Source organism: Balaenoptera physalus (genome assembly GCF_965194825.1).
Source record: "Balaenoptera physalus genome assembly, chromosome: 15".
NCBI lineage: Eukaryota > Metazoa > Chordata > Mammalia > Artiodactyla > Balaenopteridae > Balaenoptera > Balaenoptera physalus.
Window position 1 is genome coordinate 13913087 of NC_138894.1, and position 18864 is coordinate 13931950.

At 48.1% G+C, this 18864-nt stretch overlaps 2 protein-coding genes across 3 annotated transcripts in view; one reads left to right on the top strand and one right to left on the bottom strand.

Moving 5' to 3' along the window:
• ZC3H8 (zinc finger CCCH-type containing 8) overlaps positions 1–18864 on the bottom strand; it is a 201721-nt gene that overhangs the window by 108224 nt on the left and 74633 nt on the right. The gene's annotated exons all lie outside the window — the stretch shown is intronic.
• The window catches only part of FBLN7 (fibulin 7), a 61008-nt gene that overhangs the window by 1032 nt on the left and 41112 nt on the right, over positions 1–18864 (top strand). Inside the window, exon 1 of one of the 2 annotated variants that reach the window (XM_082426862.1) lies at positions 888–1312. The exons of the other annotated variant lie outside the window; for it this stretch is intronic. The gene's annotated coding sequence lies outside the window, so the exon portion shown is untranslated. Of the gene's footprint in view, positions 1–887; positions 1313–18864 lie in introns of those variants that run through there. 2 annotated transcript variants of the gene reach the window in all.

The window sequence follows — 18864 nt, forward strand, 5'->3', positions numbered from 1 at the left end:
GGCTCTACAGCGCAGGCTCAGTAAGTTGTGGCGCACGGGCTTAGTTGCTCCCGCGGCATGTGGGATCGTCCCGGACCAGGGCTCGAACCCGTGTGCCCTGCATTGGCAGGCGGATTCTTAACCACTGTGCCACCAGGGAAGCCCCACCACCAACTTTTAAAAACTCAGAACTTTCTTAGCAGTTCGCCGCGTTTCCCAGGCAGAGACAGGTGGGAGGTTTCTGAAGCAGCCTCACCTGAGCCTAGGGGATCTTAGATTTGGGACTGCATTTCTTTCCCACACTTGCAGGCAGCTTGCCGTTTAATTTTTCTCTCCCTGACGTTTGTGTCTGTTGGAGTCCCACTGGACTTACGTGCTTGACCAGATTCACTTTTACATTAAGCAGTAAAAACTCATGGTTAAAATTAAGATAAGAATGCAGATAAAAATGCATCTTCCAAAGGTGAGACTGGAATTGCTCAATTCAGAGCCAGCTATCACCAGACTGGCTCTGGAAACTGGAGACCCCTCCCTCTGTGACGGCGTGTCCCGTGGGCTGTGGGGCAGCTACCCCAAGAATACCGTCCATAGCAATAATAGTAACGGCAGACGGAAAGAAAGCTCGCTGAGTGATGAGTGCTGGATTCTTTGCTAAGCATCTTCCAGGCTCTTTATCCTCAGAGCAGCGCTGTGAGTCGGGAACTATTGTCATCCCCATTTTGCAGATGAGGGAGCTGAGACCGAGGGAGATTCTGACTTACTCAAGTTCACATGACCAGGAAGGAGTGGAGTAAATTTAATCTCTCTCCTTGGTCTCCAAGCCTTTTCCCTTCCCCGCAGACTCTCAACCCATGGACTGAATACCTGACAGGCACATCCGTGGCCACCTAGAAGCCCTTGGGGCTCAGGAAGGGGTTCCAGGCAGGGAGAACTCAGTTCAGACCAAACAGGGGCCCGTGTGAGTGCAGAATGCGGTGAGTTGCCACTGCAGGAAGTCACTCAGCCACCAGGCAGCAGAAGCCTGGTCTAGGGCCACAAGCAACCCACCCAACAGAACAGTGGGGTGTCCCACCCACTTTGCAGGTTACGTAACAGAACCTGAGGCCCAGAGCTCAAAGCCAGAAGCACAGGTAGGTGCATCCCTAAGCCGTAAAAATTCTAGTGAAACTGTCCTTCACCCAAAGTCCTATGTAGTCGGGGGAATCTCACCCCTAATCCTTGTCTGACTTTTCAGCACACCTGTCCTGGGTCACTTTGCAAGATTTCTGTGACCTGCTGTTGGAGAGCCAGTGGTCCTGGGGAAGGAGGGGAGATTGAGCAATGTGGGGATCCCGTAAGTGGGGGCCCTTTCCCAACACTACTGCCCACTCTGTGGCCTTCCCCCGGGAAGAGAAACAGCCTTGCTGGGGAGACAAGAAAGGGAGAACATTTAACACACCCCACGCCTCACCCTCTTCCCCCACGATGGCTCTCGGCCTCCTCGTTGCCTGTGGGGAGGGGGGGCTATGGCATTTCAGAACGTTTCCCCTTCTCCAAAACCTCTCCTTGTGATCACATGTCACAGGGTTCCAGATTCCACCATTAGAGATTCATTCTTTTGGTTGTCCACTCCCAGTTGATACATTGCTTTTTACAGTTTAATGGGAAAGAAATGTTTTTGGTGTACATTTCCGTGATTTTAACCATAGAGCTATGTTCTATATGTGGTACTCACCACCACAGTCAGGAGACAGAACAGTTCCACCACCCCAAAATGACATCATCATGCCCTATGTAGTCACACCCTCTGGCCACCCCAGCCCCTGGCAACACTGATCCGTTCTTCATCATTATAGTTTTTTCATCTTCACAATGTCATATAAATGGAAGCAAAAAGTACATGGACTTTTGACTCTGACTTCTTTAACTTAGCATAAAGCATTTAAGATTCTTCCATGTCGTTCTGGGGATGCACAGTTCCTTCCTATTGCTGGGTAGTATTCCATTGTGTGGACGTATCACAGCTTTGTTTAAATCAATTCAGCCATTGAACTGAATGACACCCATGGTATCAGTTCTAGTTTTTGGTGATTATGACTAGAGCTGCCATAAACATTCCCATACAGCTTTTGTGTGAATGTAAACACTCATTTCTCTTGGGTAAATATCTAGGAGTGGGATTGCTGGGTTATATGGTAAGTGTATCTTTAACTTTGTAAGAAGCAGCCAAACTGTATTCCATATCAGTTGTTATCATTTTGCATTCCCACCAGCAATACATAAAAGACCCAGTTGCCCTGCATCCTCACCAGCACTTAATATTATCAGGTTTGTTTGTTTGTTTCTAAGTCACTCTAATAGATATGGAATGGTATCTCATTGTGCTTTTAATTTCCATTTCTCTAATAACTGATAATATTGACATCTTTTCATGTGCTTATTTGCCATTTGAATAGTTTACTGGGTGAAGTGTCTGTTCAGGCCCTCTGCCCATTTTCCAAATGGGTGGTTTGTTTTCTTATTGTTAAGTTTTGAGTATTCTTTATACAGTCTAAATAGAAATCCTTTATCAGATGTGTGAATTGCCAATATTTTCTCCCTATCTGCAGCTTGTCTTTTTTTTTTAATTAATTAATTTATTTATTTATGGCTGTGTTGAGTCTTCATTTCTGTGCGAGGGCTTTCTCTAGTTGCGGCAAGCGGGGGCCACTCTTCATTGCGGTGTGCGGGCCTCTCACTATCGCGGCCTCTCTTGTTGCGGAGCACAGGCTCCAGACGCGCAGGCTCAGTGATTGTGGCTCACAGGCCTAGTTGCTCCGCGGCATGTGGGATCTTCCCAGACCAGGGCTCGAACCCGCGTCCCCTGCACTGGCAGGCAGATTCTCAACCACTGCACCACCAGGAAAGCCCTGCAGCTTGTCTTTTAAAAATTTTTTTAAATTTTATATTGGAGTATAGTTGATTTACAATGTTGTGTTAGTTTCAGGTGTACAGCAAAGTGAGTTAGTTATACATATTCATATATCTATTCTTTTTCAGATTCTTTTCCCATATAGGTTATTACAGAGTATTGAGTATAGTTCCCTGTGCTATACAGTAGATCCTTGTTGATTATCTATTTTATATATAGTAGTGTGTATATGTTAATCCCAAACTTGTAATTTATTCCTCTCCCCACCCCACCTTTCCCCTTTGGTAACCATAAATTTGTTTTCTAAGCCTGTAAGTCTATTTCTGTTTTGTAAATAAGTTCATTTGTATCATTTTTTTTTAGATTCCACATAAGTGATGTCATATGATATATGTCTTTCTCTGTCTGACTTACTTCACTCCGTATGATAATCTCCAGGTCCATCCATGTTGCTGCAAATGGCATTATTTCATTCACTGCAGCTTGTCTAAACAGTGTCTTTCCCAGAGCAAAGATTTAAAATTTTGATGAAGTCCAATTGATCGATTTTTTATTTTTATAGATCGTGGTTTTGGTGTCAAGTCTAAGAACTCTTTGACCCCAGATCATGAAAATTTTCTTGTATGTTTTCTTCTAAAATGTTTGTAGTTTTGCATTTTTACATTTTGATCTGTAATTTATTTTGAGTTAATTTTTGTGTAAAGTGTGAGGTTTATGTTGAGATAAATACTTTGCATGTAGACTTCCAGTTGTTCCAACAGCAGTTGTTGAAAAGACTGTTGAATTGCCATTGAATTGTCTTAGCAACTTTGTCAAAAATCAGTGCATCATATGGGTTTATTTCTGCCAGTAACACACTGTCTTGATTACTGTAATTTTATTTATTTGGCTGCATTGGGTCTTCATTGCGCACGGGCTTTCTCTAGTTGGGGCGAGCGGGCGTCTACTCTTTGTTGCCGTGCACGGGCTTCTCATTGAGGTGGCCTCTCGTTGCGGAGCACGAGCTCTAGGCGCATGGGCTTCAGTAGTTGTGGTGCGCAGGCTCAGTAGTTGTGGTTTGCGGGCTCTAGAGCGCAGACTCAGCAGTTGTGGCACACGGGCTTAGTTGCTCCAGAGGCATGTGGGATCTTCCCAGACCAGGGATCGAACCCCTGTCCCCTGCATTGGCAGGCAGATTCTTAACCACTACACCACCAGGGAAGTCCCGTTACTGTAATTTTATATAAGACTTAAAATTGGATAGATTTTAAGACTTTATTATTCTTTTTCAAAATTGTTGCAGTTATTATAGCTTGTATTTCCATTAAGATTTTAGAATCGGCTTGTCTCTATCTACAAAATTCCACTGGAATTTTGATTGGAACTGCATTAAACCTATTGATCAATTAGGGGTGAATTGGCATCTTAACAATATTGAGTCTTCCAGTCTGTGAAAACAATATGTCTTTCCATTTATTTAGATCTTCCTTGATTTCTCTCATCAGTATTTTTTAGTTACCAACATAAACATGTTTTGTTAGATTTATATCTAAGTATTTCATTTTTGGAGCTATTTTAAGTGGTATTAGGTTTTAAATTTTTTCATTTCCAATGCTATATTCCTTGTATATGGAAATTCAGTGGGCTTTTCTGTGTTGACATGGTGTCCTGTGACTTTGTGGAACTCACTTATTAGTTATAGGGCATTTTTTTTGTGTGTAGATTCCCTCAGATTTTTTTACATAAACAATCATGTTATCTGTGAATAGGGGCAATTTTATTTCTTCCTTTCTAATCCATGCGCCATTTATTTATTTATTTAGCCTTATTACACTTATTTAAACTTCCAATACTGTGTTGAGTAAGAGAGTGGACATTCTTGCCTTGTTCTAGAACTTGGGAAGAGTGCATTCAGTTTTTTAATATTAAGTGGGATGCTAGGCTGTGGGTTTTTGCAGATGCCATTTGTCAGGTTAAGGTTCTCTTCTAGCCATAGTTTGATAGAGTATTCATTATAAACGGATGTTGAATTTTATCACATGCTTTTTCTGCTTCCATTGATATGAGCCTGTGGTTTTTCTTCAGTCTGTTATTAAAGTGGATGACTTTGACTGAATTTCTAAACTTATTTTTAATTTTTTTAAATTGAAGTACAGTTGATTTACAATGCTGTGTGATTGATTTTCTAATTTTGAAACCAGCCTTGCATTCCCAGATAAACCCTAATTGATTATGGTATCGTATACATCGTCTATATTTCTGGGTTCTACTTGCTAATATTTTGTGAGAATTCTTGTATCTTGTTCATGAGGGATATTGGTGTATAGCAGGGGTCAGCAAACTATGGTCCATGAGCCACATCTAGCACACTGCTGGTCAAATCTGTCCACACTGATTACTTACATGTCATCCATACCTGCTTTTTGCACTGCAATTGCGGAGGTGAGCAGTTGCAACAGAGACACTATGGGCTGCAAAGTTGAAAAATTTGACTCTCTGGCCCTCTTTCTACAGACACAGTTTGCTATCCCTCATCTATGGATTTCTTCTACTGTCTTTACCTGGTTTTGTTACCAGGGTAATGCTGGCTTCCTAAAATGAGTTGTGAGCTGTCCCCTTCTCTTCTGTTTTCTGGAAGAAACTGTGTAGAGGTGGTGTCAGTTCCTCGTATAATGTTTTGGTAGAATTGACCAATGAAACCATGTGGGCTTGGAGATTTCTTTTCTGGAAGGTTTTTAACTCTGAATTCAATTTCTCTGACAGATACAGCACTACTTAGGGTAGCCTTTTTCCTTTGGGTGACTTTTGGTAGCTCGTGGCTTTCAAGAAATTGTTCCACAGTCCTCACTCTCTCTTGAGGCAACTGTTTTTAAATGCCCTGGAAATTACTCCCCATTTCTAAACAATTGATCTCCTGTAACGACAGATGAGTACTTTGTTCCATTGTTCGCTGCAGAGCCAAATAGTCTACTGTGATTAATTTCCTTTCTTGTGTAACTCTTTGGTTTTCCTCAAGATTTTTCTCTTTTGCCCGGTTCGTCCTCTACATAAGCACAGTTGTTTCCAATAATCTCTTCCCTAGTCCATATTCTGTCGGGCTGCTTTCCCCGTGGATTCCAGTTCTGCTGACCTTCTCTGGGCTCATGGCCCTGTGGCTACCCAGGGACTTTGGCCTGAGCTGGAGTTTATGTTTTCTAGATCATATGTCTTCCTCTTTCTTGGCTTATTGCCTTGTTTTTTTGAACACATTCTCAGGAAAATGATGTTTTAATCCGCGATCCATAGGCCTTCCCAAATCACTTTCCTATTGTAGATGTTACCATTTTTCTACCCTGAAACTTGAAAGCAGCCAACGGTAGCACCATTATCCCCACGCTGGGGGGTCTGATGTGCCTGAGGAAGTGGCAGCTGAATCCTCATGTTGGGAGCAAAGCCAGAGGAAGGAGCGAGAGGGGGGAAAATGCCCCCATCCGATGTCCCCCACTGACTGAGTCGGGAGGGAAGGAGGTGGGGAGGGTTTGAGACCTATTCCCTGGTCTGAGAACAAATGAGATGAAGAAGAGTGGAAATATGAAAACCCAAGTATGTTCCTTCCCGGTGTAGTATGGTCAGCTTATCAATGTCAGTTCTACTGCCAGTTGCGTTGGATTGGCTGGACTCCAGGTTGAGATGGATTGCTGTTTACTTCAGAACTCAGCACAAAAGGCCACCACGCTTGAGTAAAGGTATCTGCCGTGCTTGCAGCACCAGGAGTATTTGCTACCCTGCAGCAGGGTTTCGTACACCAGCGCCTGTATTATAAGAATACATGGGGGTGAGCGGAAGCTACGGGGGCGTGTGAATCATCCATGTTGAAAATGGGGCATTTCATAAAACAAATATTTGGTGACTGCCATGGCCCAGGCCGGGAGCAAAACAGACAAGGGCCCTGCATTCGGTTTTGAAAGGGCTGCTCTAGACCTGGAGTTGGCCGATCAGGGTGGCAGTTTGAGCTGGGCTCAGCTGGACGCTTCTGCTCACTGGCTCCAGGCTCCGCTCTTCGGGTCTGGGCTCCTCTTCATCTGTGGACGGCTGCCAGGTTAGCTGGGGCTGCTTGGTCCAGGGTGGCTCTGCTCCATGCAACCTCTCATCCTCCAGCAGGCTAGCCTGGGTTTTTCACATGGTAGAAAGTGGTCAAGGGCCAGGGCTAGCAGAATGCCCAAGACTTCTTGAGACGCTGTTCTAAAATGAAGCTGGGATTTTGGCTTCCTCCAAGTGTGGTGAGGCCAACAGATCAGGAGACACTGCCGGAAAAGATCGTGTGTTACTTACAGTTCTCTCGAGGAGGGAGCATGTCATACCAAGTTGGGCGACAGAGAGAACAGCAGGCAGAGAGAGAGGGAGGGAAACTTCTGGAAAGCCTTTACTGGGGGGTTTGAGGGAAGAAATGAGTGAGACAGGTTAAGGGGACTAACCGGGTTAAGACTGGCTAGTTGGAATAATTGTAGCAGGATGGCGGTATAGGGCTGCCCCTAGTTGTCTGATGCCGAAGCCCAGGTTTGTTGGCGGGGACTGGACAGGTGTTAGTGTCTCACAAGCTTCGGAGCCAGATAAGCAGGCGGATGGGCTCTGGTTCCGTTGGTTTGCTACCAAAGGTGTGCTGGGCACGGGCAGGAAGGGTGTTGTGTTGTTTGCTGCCTCTAGGAATTTGCTGGCCCTGCCACAGAGGGGCAGTCTGTGCCAAGTCAGCGTGGCCCCAGATGTCAAAACATCACATACAGAAACTAGACAATGTGGTTAATCCAGAGCCAGCCTTGGAACTGGTATATCGCTTCCAGTGCATTCTGTTGGCCAAAGCAAGTCACAAGACCCGCCCATATCCGGAGATGGGAAAACAGACCTCCCTCTGGATGGGAAGACTGGCAGAGCCTCCTTGCAGATGGTGTGGGTGTGGGGAGGAAGAGATTGCCATTCTGCAAACCTTCATCAGTAGTGATCCAGGGCTTTACTCCCCCCAGAGACGGTGTTCAGATGAATGGGTGGGGTCAGGGTGAGGATGGGTGACCCAGAGGCTGTCCTGGCATCTTCCACTTTCTCCAGCAGCCTCCACCTTCCCCTGGCACCTTCAGGAGGGGGACTCTTTCCAAGTCCTGTCAAGGACGGCCCTGATTACAGAGAAGAGTGGAGACCCCTTTGCTCCGTGGGGCAGTTTCTGGCCCCCGGGGGCGTTGGGCAGCAAGTGCTGAGGGTGTGAACCGGATGTGAACAGCTGGGGAAGAAGGCAGTGCCCTGGGTTCTCGGGTTGGCCTGGAGTCTTTCAGGCAGGGACCGATGCCCTCCCAGGCCTGCTCCCCCTGGAGGATCCTGTCTGACCCTGGACTTGATTCCAGGCAGACCAAGCCATATGCCTGCGGAGCTGCTCACCCCACCATCTGGGCACGGGCCCTTCCTCCATGCACCCACCTCGACCTGCCTCCCAGCCAGCTGCCCCAGGAGGAGTGTCCATCCCCTGACTGTTGACAGAGGCCCGATGGTGCCCCTGATCTATAGGGGCAATGGTGGGCTGCCATGCTTCTACCAACTTTCCCAAGGCTTGTGCAGCCCTGGGGCCCTGGCTACAACGGGGCAGACTCCCTGAGTGGGTAGAACTTTCTATGTCCTTTCAAACCCTCCGCCTGAGTCTTCCCTGCTTCTCTGGAGTTGCCTGGAACCTAAAATAAGGATGTCACAGACATCTTCATTTAAGAAAACAATAGGCACCTACAATTTGACAGGACCCAAACCTACCCGTTTCAGTAAGTAAATCTATATCTCGAGGAAGTAACCATCGATTTTCCCTGTATGCGGGAAAACATGTGTCCCTCTGGCAGTCTGGGCGCCAGACTCTCCAGAGGGAAGCAGCTTAAATGGGAAGCAAAGCCCAGGGAGCTCATCTTGGGGCTGGGTTTCCAGGTAAGACTGAGACGTGACATCATTCACATCAAAGACTGGAGGGGTGGGGGTGGGATGGCAACTCCAGGGACTCAGGAGACCCTAGGCTGCCCCCTGACCTCACTGCTGCCATCTGGTTGGCTCCTGACTCAGACATTTCTCTTTATGCCGGGGATTAGGTTACCTCTAGACCCTCAACAGAAGTGGCGCACTGCCAGCTCAGGAGATGCCCTTCCCTCTGCTCTCCTAGCCTGGGTTTCCCGTCTCTGCAGGAGGGGTTGGGGGCAGAGTGTGATCGGTCACTGGGTGCACGGCCCAGGGAGCCGAGAGAATCAGATGACTCTTGGCTGATTTGAAGAAAAGGAAAGCGCCACGGGTGTCTGTAGGCTAAAAAAAGACAAAATGAAAAGCTTCTTCCAGAGAAGCATCAGACACCATCAGTCATTTACACTGTGGTGTGAAAAACATACAAACTTGTCAGTATCACCTCCCAGCGCCTTCTCTGATTGCGTAATTCAAGATTTTACCTTCCCAGAAGGAACCTAACCAGTAAGGTAATGTGCTCATTCTACAACTATGTCCTGAGAGCCTTTCCTGCTGGGTGATCTTCTGGGTCTGGCAAGGCAGCAGGGCCCGAGGCAGTGTAGCCAGTGGATAAGACCCTGAGCGCCTGATGTGTGTTCTGGCTCCCATGCTTCCCGGCTGAGTGACCTGGGGCAAGTTCCTGCCTCTTGTGAGTCAGCCTCCTCCTCTGAGATGCCTGTCTCATGGGGTTGTCGGAAGGAGAAAATGAGTGACATTCAAAGAACAGGTCCAACATGAGGGCTCAGTACGTGTTAGGGGAGAGAACGATGAGCTGGACACAGACCCTGTTGTCACGTGGCTCACCAAGCAGGCAGAGAAAAACAAGACAAACCTGAAAGTATCCGGAGGCAGACCGTGGAAATGGGGTCTTGTGTTGGAGGGTGGCCAGGAGGCTGCTCTATACTCAGTAGGCAGGTAAGGGCTCTTTGAGAAGGGGGCTTCTAAGGGAAAATGGAAAGACAGGAGCCTGGCTTTCAAGGACCAGGGGCAGAATCTGGGCAGAGGAAACAGCCAGTGCAAAGGCCCTGAGGTAGAAGTAAGCTTGCTGAGGTGTGTGGAGAAACACAGAGGAGGTCTGAATGTTGGGACACAGAAGGTGCCTGATCTGGACACAGTTGGAGGTGGCAGGGCTTGATCACGTACGGCTCTGTAAGCAGAATAATGGCCTCTGCCCAAAGATATCTATGTTCTTATTCCAGAAACCTGAGAATTTTACCCTGATTTTAGCCCAGTGAGTCCCGTGTCGGGGTTCTGACCTCTGTCTTTTGGGAAGCTTAGATTGCAGGAGGGCCCGGGAGGATGCAGGGAGAGCAGGTGGGACGCAGGTGCAGGTGCAGGGCCGGATAGTTTCTGTCGCACCGTTGCCTGCTCACGGAGAAACGCTTGGGATTTTTCGCTAGCGAAGGTAGGAAGATCTGAAAGCGCACCACGTATGTCATTCAGCCTTAACAACCATCCAGGTGAGTCACTTTAAGAATAAGGACTCTAAGGCTCCACCTCTCACGCATGGCCACGCCCACCGCACTCACCTCATCAGTCCCCTTCATTCTGCCCACGCTGCCCGCCAGGACCAGGCCCCCCAGCGCCCTCCGCCTCCTTGGCGTCAGCCCCAGGAGACCCGGTCAGATCCAGATGTCCACTTTCACAAGTCGCAGAAATCTTGGGTCATGTGTGAATGTGCACACACGTGGGCTGAGGTTCCCCAAAGGGTCCGTGCGTGTGTGTTGGGGGGGACGGTGGGGGGACTGAGAGGGTCGGCTAGCAAACTGGGGCCTCTGAGCCCCTCGTCCTGGTTCCCTCGGGCTGAAGAGAGAAGAAGAACGTACTTTCCCAGTGGGTGGACTGGGCACAATGTGACTGGTAAGGTAGCCTCGCCATTGACCAACCGGACGCCCTGAGCCTCAGTTTCTCTAGCTGTGAAATGGGGATAACCATGCCTGCCTAGGGGGGCTGCAAGGAGGACTAAATGAGATAATGATGCCTCCGTTTCTTACGTCAGTGCCTGGCACGAAGTAGGATGCTTAGTGAATATTTGTGGAATAATGAATAAATGAATGAATTATGGAACCATTCTGTTGTACATGTGAAACTAACAGAATCTTGTATGTCAATTATACCACAATAAAAAATGTAATGTAAAAAAGAAGAAAAATCAAACAAAAAATGAATAAGTGAGGAGAAGGTGCAATATACTAAGTTTCTTTTTCCTCTTCTTTTCCTCTTTATTTTCTCAACTTCCTCTCTCCTTCTCTACTCATATTGGGTCAAGTCCCAAAAGGAAGTAAGCAAAACATGCCCCATTTCTGCAGCCAGGAAGTCCTCAAGTTATGGAGAGAGGTGAGGGGAAGGCCCAGTACCAGGGGGCTCCACAGGGGATTGTGGCTGGTTTTATATGTGTGTGTGTATATGTGTATGTGGTATGTATATGTGTATTGTGTATGTGTGTATATGTGTATGTGGTATGTGTGTGTATATGTGTATTGTGTATGTGTGTGTGTACGGTGTATATGTATGTGTGTATATGTGTGTATGTGTGTGTATGTGGTATGTGTATATGTGTATTTTATATGTGTGTGTGTGTATGTGTGTGTGTGTGAACAGAGCTCCCCACTGGGCTGGGCGTTAGGAGAGATATTTGCTGGAGGTAAAGTGATGCAGTTAAAGGCACAACCAAGTGTGCAGGTGAATGTGGCCACTGGAAGCTTGGCTGGGCAGCAGGCAGGTGAAAGAATATGGTGGATTTGGGGAGTAAGATGAGGAAGACTGCCCTGGGCTCACACTTACATCTTCCTTCGCTCCTCATTCATCTGTTTTGTTGGTTTGCTCAAATGAGCATCTCATGTGCACTCAGGTCCTGTCCTCAGTGATGAGGATTCCAGGTTGTCTATAACTTGTTCTCTGCCCTCAGGCATGCAAAGGGGCCAGGAGAGAGGTGACCAGAGGTGGCCATCAAGGGGGTGCTAGAAAAGGAGAGGAGTCGGGAGAAGGACAGAGGAGGGCTCCTGGGGGCTCTCCGTGGACCCTTCTCTGAAGTGTCACATCAGGGTCTGGAGGAGGCTGCTGGGATTTCAATCCTGGATGCGTCACCGTGGCCAAGTGACTACTTGGCTTCCTTGCCTGTGAAGTGGGTGTAATAATGGTGCTCATATCCCGGGGCTGCCGTGAGCATCTAACGAGTTCGCTTGTGTGCGGTGTGGTGGTAGTGCTGCCTCTTGGCTCCCACTGTTGTCATCGCTCTCGTGGCCATTTCAAAAAGTAGACCAGAATTGGGTTGGGGCACAAATATAGAATTTTGGGCAGCCAGCCTCGTAAGAACCCAAAATGCCCTGAGTACACAAAGGGAGGCTCTTCTGGAGGGTTGTGATAGCTAATTTTATTTGTCCACTTGGCTAGACCAGATATTTAGTGAAACACCAGTCTCGATGTTGCTGTGAAGGTTTTTTTTTTTCTTTCGGCCGCACGGTGCGGCATGCAGGATCTTAGTTCCCTGACCAGGGATCGAACCTGCGCCCCCTGCAGTGGAAGCATGGAGTCTTAACCACTGGATTGTCAGGGAAGTCTCTGTGAAGGTATTTTTTTAGACTTGATTAGCATTAAATGGTAGACTTTGAGTAAAGCAGGTTGCCGTCCATAATGTGGGTGGGCTTCATCCCAAAGACTGAGGTCCCCAGAGAAGGAGGGCTTTATGCCTCCAGACGGCCTTTGGAGCTACAATACCAACTCTTCCCTGGGTCTCCAGCCCACACTTTGCATGAGCCAATTCCTTAAAATAAATCTCTCTCCTTCTCTCTCTTGCTACAGGGTGTGTACAGATACAATTGGTTCTTCTTGGTTCTGTTTCTCTGGAGAACCCTAAGACAAGGGCCTTGGGCACCTCCCCAAGCAAAATTCCCTCACTTACCCCAGAAGTGTCCTTCCTTTACTCTTCTGTGTGGGTGCTGGGTCAAGGTCACTGGGATGAGAGAAGCTGAGGAGTTATAACCCGCTTCTGATTTGGTCTAAAATTAAAAAAACAAAACAAAAAACTTCCGGAGAAAAAAAAATCATGTGCAAATTCTACATGACTCAGATGCAGAGGGCCTCGAGCCTTGGCTAGCAGGCACACACTTGGCAAGTGTGCGCCGTCCTTTCATAGATCTAAAGGCATCAAAACATCTGTGTTCCCATTAACAACATGCTGACATGACACATAGCTGTGGCTTAGAAGAAACCAGCGTGAGATGGCCCCTCCGAGGTCCAAGGGGTCATCCGTGGCTGCCTGGAGGGGTCTGGGGCTCTATTGTCCTTGAGGTGGCGCTCAGAAATAGCCACTGTGCCAAGACTGTCGCTGTCAGGATGACCATCGAGCCAGGTCACGTGAGAATGGCGCCTCAAGGACCCCCCATCCTTGTGCCCCCCCATGCCTGGGCCCTTCGGGGTTTTGAGAGCTGGGCTTCATTTGTAGACTGAGCCCAGATGGCAAGGAGGCCTGGATGGGGTGGGAAGGTCCGCCTACCGAGTTCTGGCACGGGGATGGGGTGAGCTGGGGGACACACATCGTCTTTGTCTGTGTCCACCCCTGGGCCAGCAGGTGGGGCCTCGGGAGCTATTCCGCCTCCCCGGAAGAGGGGTGTTGTGAGCTCTGAGGCGTCTCCATTAGATCCATGTGAGAGAATGGGCTGGAGAGAAGATGGACAAGACTTTCCCTGGAGGTGCAGTGGGTTGGATGGAGGATAGGTCTGTGACCTCCTTGCTCCCAGGAGCCTGACTCAGCCCCCTCCCGCCTGGCTCTCGGCACTGGCAGGTGTGTTCTAGAACCACCTCTGCCACCTCCATCCCAGCTCAGGAAGAGCTGGCTGGGGTGACTGCTGTTGCTACTTCTCTCTCTGCTTCTGGTCTTCTCTGCAAGCACTGCCCTTGGTGTTGAGTTCAGTGAAGCACCCAGCCCTCTGAGGCAGAGTTTGACACCAGAAGCGGTAAATCTTGATCTTTTTCCTACTCAAGGATGGAAGAGTTTCGCTGCATGTCTTTTCCTGGTTCCGTTACAAATACGTTATTAACTCTAAGAAATGGAAACTAATTTTCATTATTTATTGTCAATGGCATAAGCCAGGCTTGGAGCCAAGTATTGAAAGGATGCAAACTTAGACCATTTGAGGGTCTCTCTTTGAGAAAAATATTAAAAATCAGAGTCCTGGAAGGGACTTCCAGTGGGGCACAGTGGTTAAGAATCTGCCTGCCAATGCAGGGGACACAGGTTCGAGCCCTGGTCCGGGAAGATCCCACATGCCGCGGAGCAACTAAGCCCGTGCGCCACAGCTACTGAGCCTGCGCTCTAGAGCCCACGAGCCACAACTACTGAGCCCGTGTGCCACAACTACTGAGCCCGTGTGCCACAACTACTGAAGCCCGTGCGCCACAACTACTGAGCCTGTGCTCTAGAGCCCGCGAGCCACAACTACTGAGACTGCATGCCACAACTACTGAAGCTCGTGTGCCACTACTACTGAAGCCCACGCGCCTAGAGCCCATGCTCCACAACAAGAGAAGCCACTGCAAGGAGAAGGCCGAGCACCGCAAGGAAGAGTAGCCCCTGCTCGCCACAACTAGCGAGCGGGCCCTGGTTTGGCAGCTTCCTCTGAGATACGCCTTCCTTCCCCCTGGTATGGAGCCCTCCTCTTCCCAGCCCTTCCCCCACCCCCCCCACCCCCGTGCCTGGATTTGACCTTTGCCCAGTCATAGCCTTTGTGAGCCTTCCTGCCCAAGTGGGCGGTTGCTTTTTTTTTTTTTTTTTTTTTAATTTTTATTTATTATTTATTTATTATGTTTATTTTTGGCTGTGTTGGGTCTTCGTTTCTGTGTGAGGGCTTTCACCAGTTGCGGCGAGTGGGGGCCACTCTTCATCGCGGTGCGCGGGCCTGTCACTATCGCGGCCTCTCTTGCTGCGGAGCAGAGGCTCCAGACGCTCAGGCCCAGCAGTTGTGGCTCACGGGCCCAGTTGCTCCGCGGCATGTGGGATCCTCCCAGACCAGGGCTCGAACCCGTGTCCCCTGCATTGGCAGGCAGATTCTCAACCACTGCGCCACCAGGGAAGCCCCAGGCGGTTGCTTTTTACAGTTGGGGTCTGGGACCCTGAGATGGGAAGCCAGCTTTCACCGTGGCAGGGCCAGGCTGAAATTCAGATGGGTGACACCTGAGGGTCCAGCCTGTTTCCTGTCCCCCAGCCTCTGAGACCCTCGCAGCCCCTCGCAGCCCCCTCGGGCCGACCTCGTTGACGAGCTATGTTTATAAAGAAGGAAATGATCCATTCCCATGTGTGGCTTCTCTTGGGCCAGTGCAGATGGTGGGTGTGGGAGGGGAAGTGGGCAGACAAATGGAGGGGGGCAAGGAGACCCCCTTCTTGGACAGAAAAGAACACAGAGGAACAGAAGTGAAATTGAGGCTCAGGGTCCAACTTTTGCTCTGCTCGTTGACGTGGAAATGATGCCACAACCCAGAGTGGAGAGTAAAGAGCTAATGTAGGACCTGCGTCCCTTGGTCCAGCACCTGCAAGGTGATGCTTGTGTGTGTGTGTGCATGCGTATCTAATCCAAAAGTTAAAACCTCACAAAAAATTAACAGTGGTTGTCTTTGGTCATGGGACTTGTCCTTTGTTCTGATGTGTTTTTCTGCGTTTTGAATGGTTTTGCAGGAAGCATGCTTTATTTTTATGATCAAGCAAAACGATAAAGCTTTCTCAGTTTGAAAAGGGGAAACACTTAGGTTCTCAGTCCCCCTCCTGTGACGTGATTTGTCCCCATGATGCCCCCTAATGTCCCCAAGGTGCAGACCTCTTGAGCATTTGACTTGGTGCGAAGCTTTCTAGCCTGTCATCCATCTCTGCAGATAAACTCAGTTATGCCTCTGAGGCATATGCTGAGGTCCACTGCAGGTGATGGATTCTGAGCGTGGCTCCTGTGGACTCCATTTCCAGCACTTTGGGATCAAGGGACTGCCCTGTTAGTAGCGGCTGCTGCACAGACCCATCAAACCTCATGTCGAGAGGCAGTCATTCTTTCCACTGCCCTGGCACCCTGGCTCTGCCCCTGCCATGCTGGCTTGCCAAGAAGACAAGGATCTTCCTTTTTTTTTTTTCCTTGCAAATTTTATGTCTCCCCCCCCCACTGAGTTTTATTGAGATATTGTATAATATAATATAAATGTGTAATAGTATTAGTCCAAGGTATACAACATAGTGATTTGCTCTATGTATATATTGTGAAATGATCACCACAGTAAGTCTAGTTAACATTCATCACCGCACACAGTTGCAATTTTTTTCTCGTGATGAGAACTTTTAAAATCTACTCTCTTAGCAACTCTTACATATGCAATATATTGTTGTTAATTATAGTCGCCATGCTGTACATTACATGCCCAGAACTTATTTATCCTATAACCGAAAGTTTTTTGTTTTTTTAATACATTTATTTATTTTATTTTTTTATTTTTGGCTGTGTTGGGTCTTCATTGCTGTGTGTGGGCTTTCTCTAGTTGTGGCAAGCGGGAGCTACTCTTCATTGCGGTGCGTGGGCTTCTCATTGCGGTGGCTTCTCTTTGTTGTGGAGCACGGGCTCTAGGAGCGTGGGCTTCAGTAGTTGTGGCACGCGGGCTCAGTAGTTGTGGCTCGCTGGCTCTAGAGTGCAGGCTCAGTAGTTGTGGCACACGGGCTTAGTTGCTCCGTGGCATGTGGGATCTTCCCGGACCAGGGCTCGAACCCGTGTCCCCTGCATTGGCAGGCAGATTCTTAACCACTGTGCCACCAGGGAAGCCCCTAACCAAAAGTTTTGACCTTTTGACGCCCTTCACCCACTTCTCTAACCCCCCCACCCCCTGCCTCTGGCAACCACCAATCTGTTCTCTGTATCTATGTGTTGGGTTTTTTTTCAGACTCCATATATAACTGAGATCATACAGTACTCATCTTTCTCTGTCTTATTTCACTTAGCATGATGTCCTCGAGGTCCATCCTGTTGTCATGAATGGCAGGATTTAATTCTTTTTTATGGCTTTTCCTACATTTTCTTTTTGCATTCATCCATCAGTGGACATTTAGGTGGTTTCCATGTCTTAGCTATTGAAAATAACACTGCAATGAGTATGGGGGTGCATATATCTTTTCGAGATATGATTTTGTTTCCTTTGGAATTGCTAGACCATATGGTAGTTCTATTTTTAATTTTTTGAGTAAACTCCAATCTGTTTTCCATAGTGTCTGCCCCAATTTACATTCCTACCAACAGTGCACGAGGGTTCCCTTTTCTCCACATCTTCACCAACAGTTGTTATTTCTTGTCTTTTCTATAATAGCCATTCTAACAGGTGTGAGATGATACCTATTGTTGTTTTGATTTGCATTTCTCTGATGATTAGTGATGTTGAGCATTTTTTCATGTACCTGTTGGCCATCTTTGGAATATCTTCTTTCGAAAAATGTCTATTCAGATCCTCTGCCCATTTAAAAAAAAAATATTTAATGAATTGACATGTTTTATTTATTTATTTATTTTTTTGGGGGGGCTGCGTTGGGTCTTCGTTTCTGTGCGAGGGCTTTCTCTAGTTGCGGCAAGTGGGGGCCACTCTTCATCGCGGTGCGCGGGCCTCTCACTGTCGTAGCCTCTCTTGTTGCGGAGCACAGGCTCCAGACGCGCAGGCTCAGTAGTTGTGGCTCACGGGCCCAGTTGCTCCACGGCATGTGGGATCCTCCCACACCAGGGCTCGAATCCGTGTCCCCTGCATTGGCAGGCAGATTCTCAACCACTGCGCCACCAGGGAAGCCCCTCTGCCCATTTTTAAATCAGATTTTTGTTTGTTTGTTTGTTTCTTATTTTTTGTTATCGAGTTGTATGAGTTCTTTGTATATTTTTAGATATTAACCCCTTATCAGATATTCTGCAGATGACTTGCAAATATTTTCTCCCATTCTGTAGGTTGCCTTTTCATTTTCCTGATGGTTTCCTTCGCTATGTAGAAGCTTTTCAGTTTGATTTAGTTTCACTTGTTTATTTTCTCTTTTGTTGCCTTTGCTCTTGGTGTCAAATCCAAAAAATCATTGCCAAGACTGAAGTCAAAGATCTTACTGCCTATGTTTTCTTCTAGGAGTTTTATGGTTTCAGGCCTTATGTTCAAGTCTTCCATCTAATTTGAGTGGATTTCTGTATGTTAAGAGAGAGGTCTAGTTTCATTCTTTTGCATGTTACTCTCCAGTTTTTCCCAGCACCATTTATTGAAGAGACTGTCCTTTTGCCATTGTATATTCTTGGCTCCTTGGTCATAAATTAATGGACCATATATGCATGGGTTTATTTCTGGGCTCACAAGGATTTTCTAACACTTTGTTCTGTTAGAATCACTCCAGTGAGGTCAGAGGCAAGGATGGAGATTTCCTGACTTTCCCTCAGCAAGTCCGCCCACCACCCTTCCCCCTCGTTCCCTGCCTTAGTGTGCTTGATCTGGAAGGTTTTTCCACTGTGATTGGAGAGATGAGCACATCTCACCTGTAACGAGCACCTTGAGGAAAAGCCACTGGTGCCTGCCATCCACGGTGCAGGGGTAAGGAGGGCTCGGGGGCATTGCCACCGCAAGCAGAAGACAGTTTGCCCGGACCCAGGAGCACTGGGGTTCGACTCACTTGACTGCCCAGAGGCCCCGTTCGCTCCACTCCCGCTGCCCTTCTTTCTGTACTGACTGGAGCCCCATGTCCCCACCCCCAGGTTCCCGGCAGAGGCCTTGGCATTGATCTCTTGTCCCCTACTTCAAAACTTAGCCCTTCCCTGTCCCCTGGGACAGCCGTCTCCCAGCTATCACGCCCTGGAGGCAACTGCTGGCCTGGTTCAGTGTGTGAGATTGTCTCCTCCACCCCTCCCCACTTCCTGTCCCCACTGCCCTTCCTCCCCAACCTGAAGTCTGGACGGGAGTTAGAAACCCACCTCTGTGGGATATTTTGCTTGGGTCACAGAGTTATCAGTCCCTAGTGCAGATTAATCAATAAGACCATTCACCAC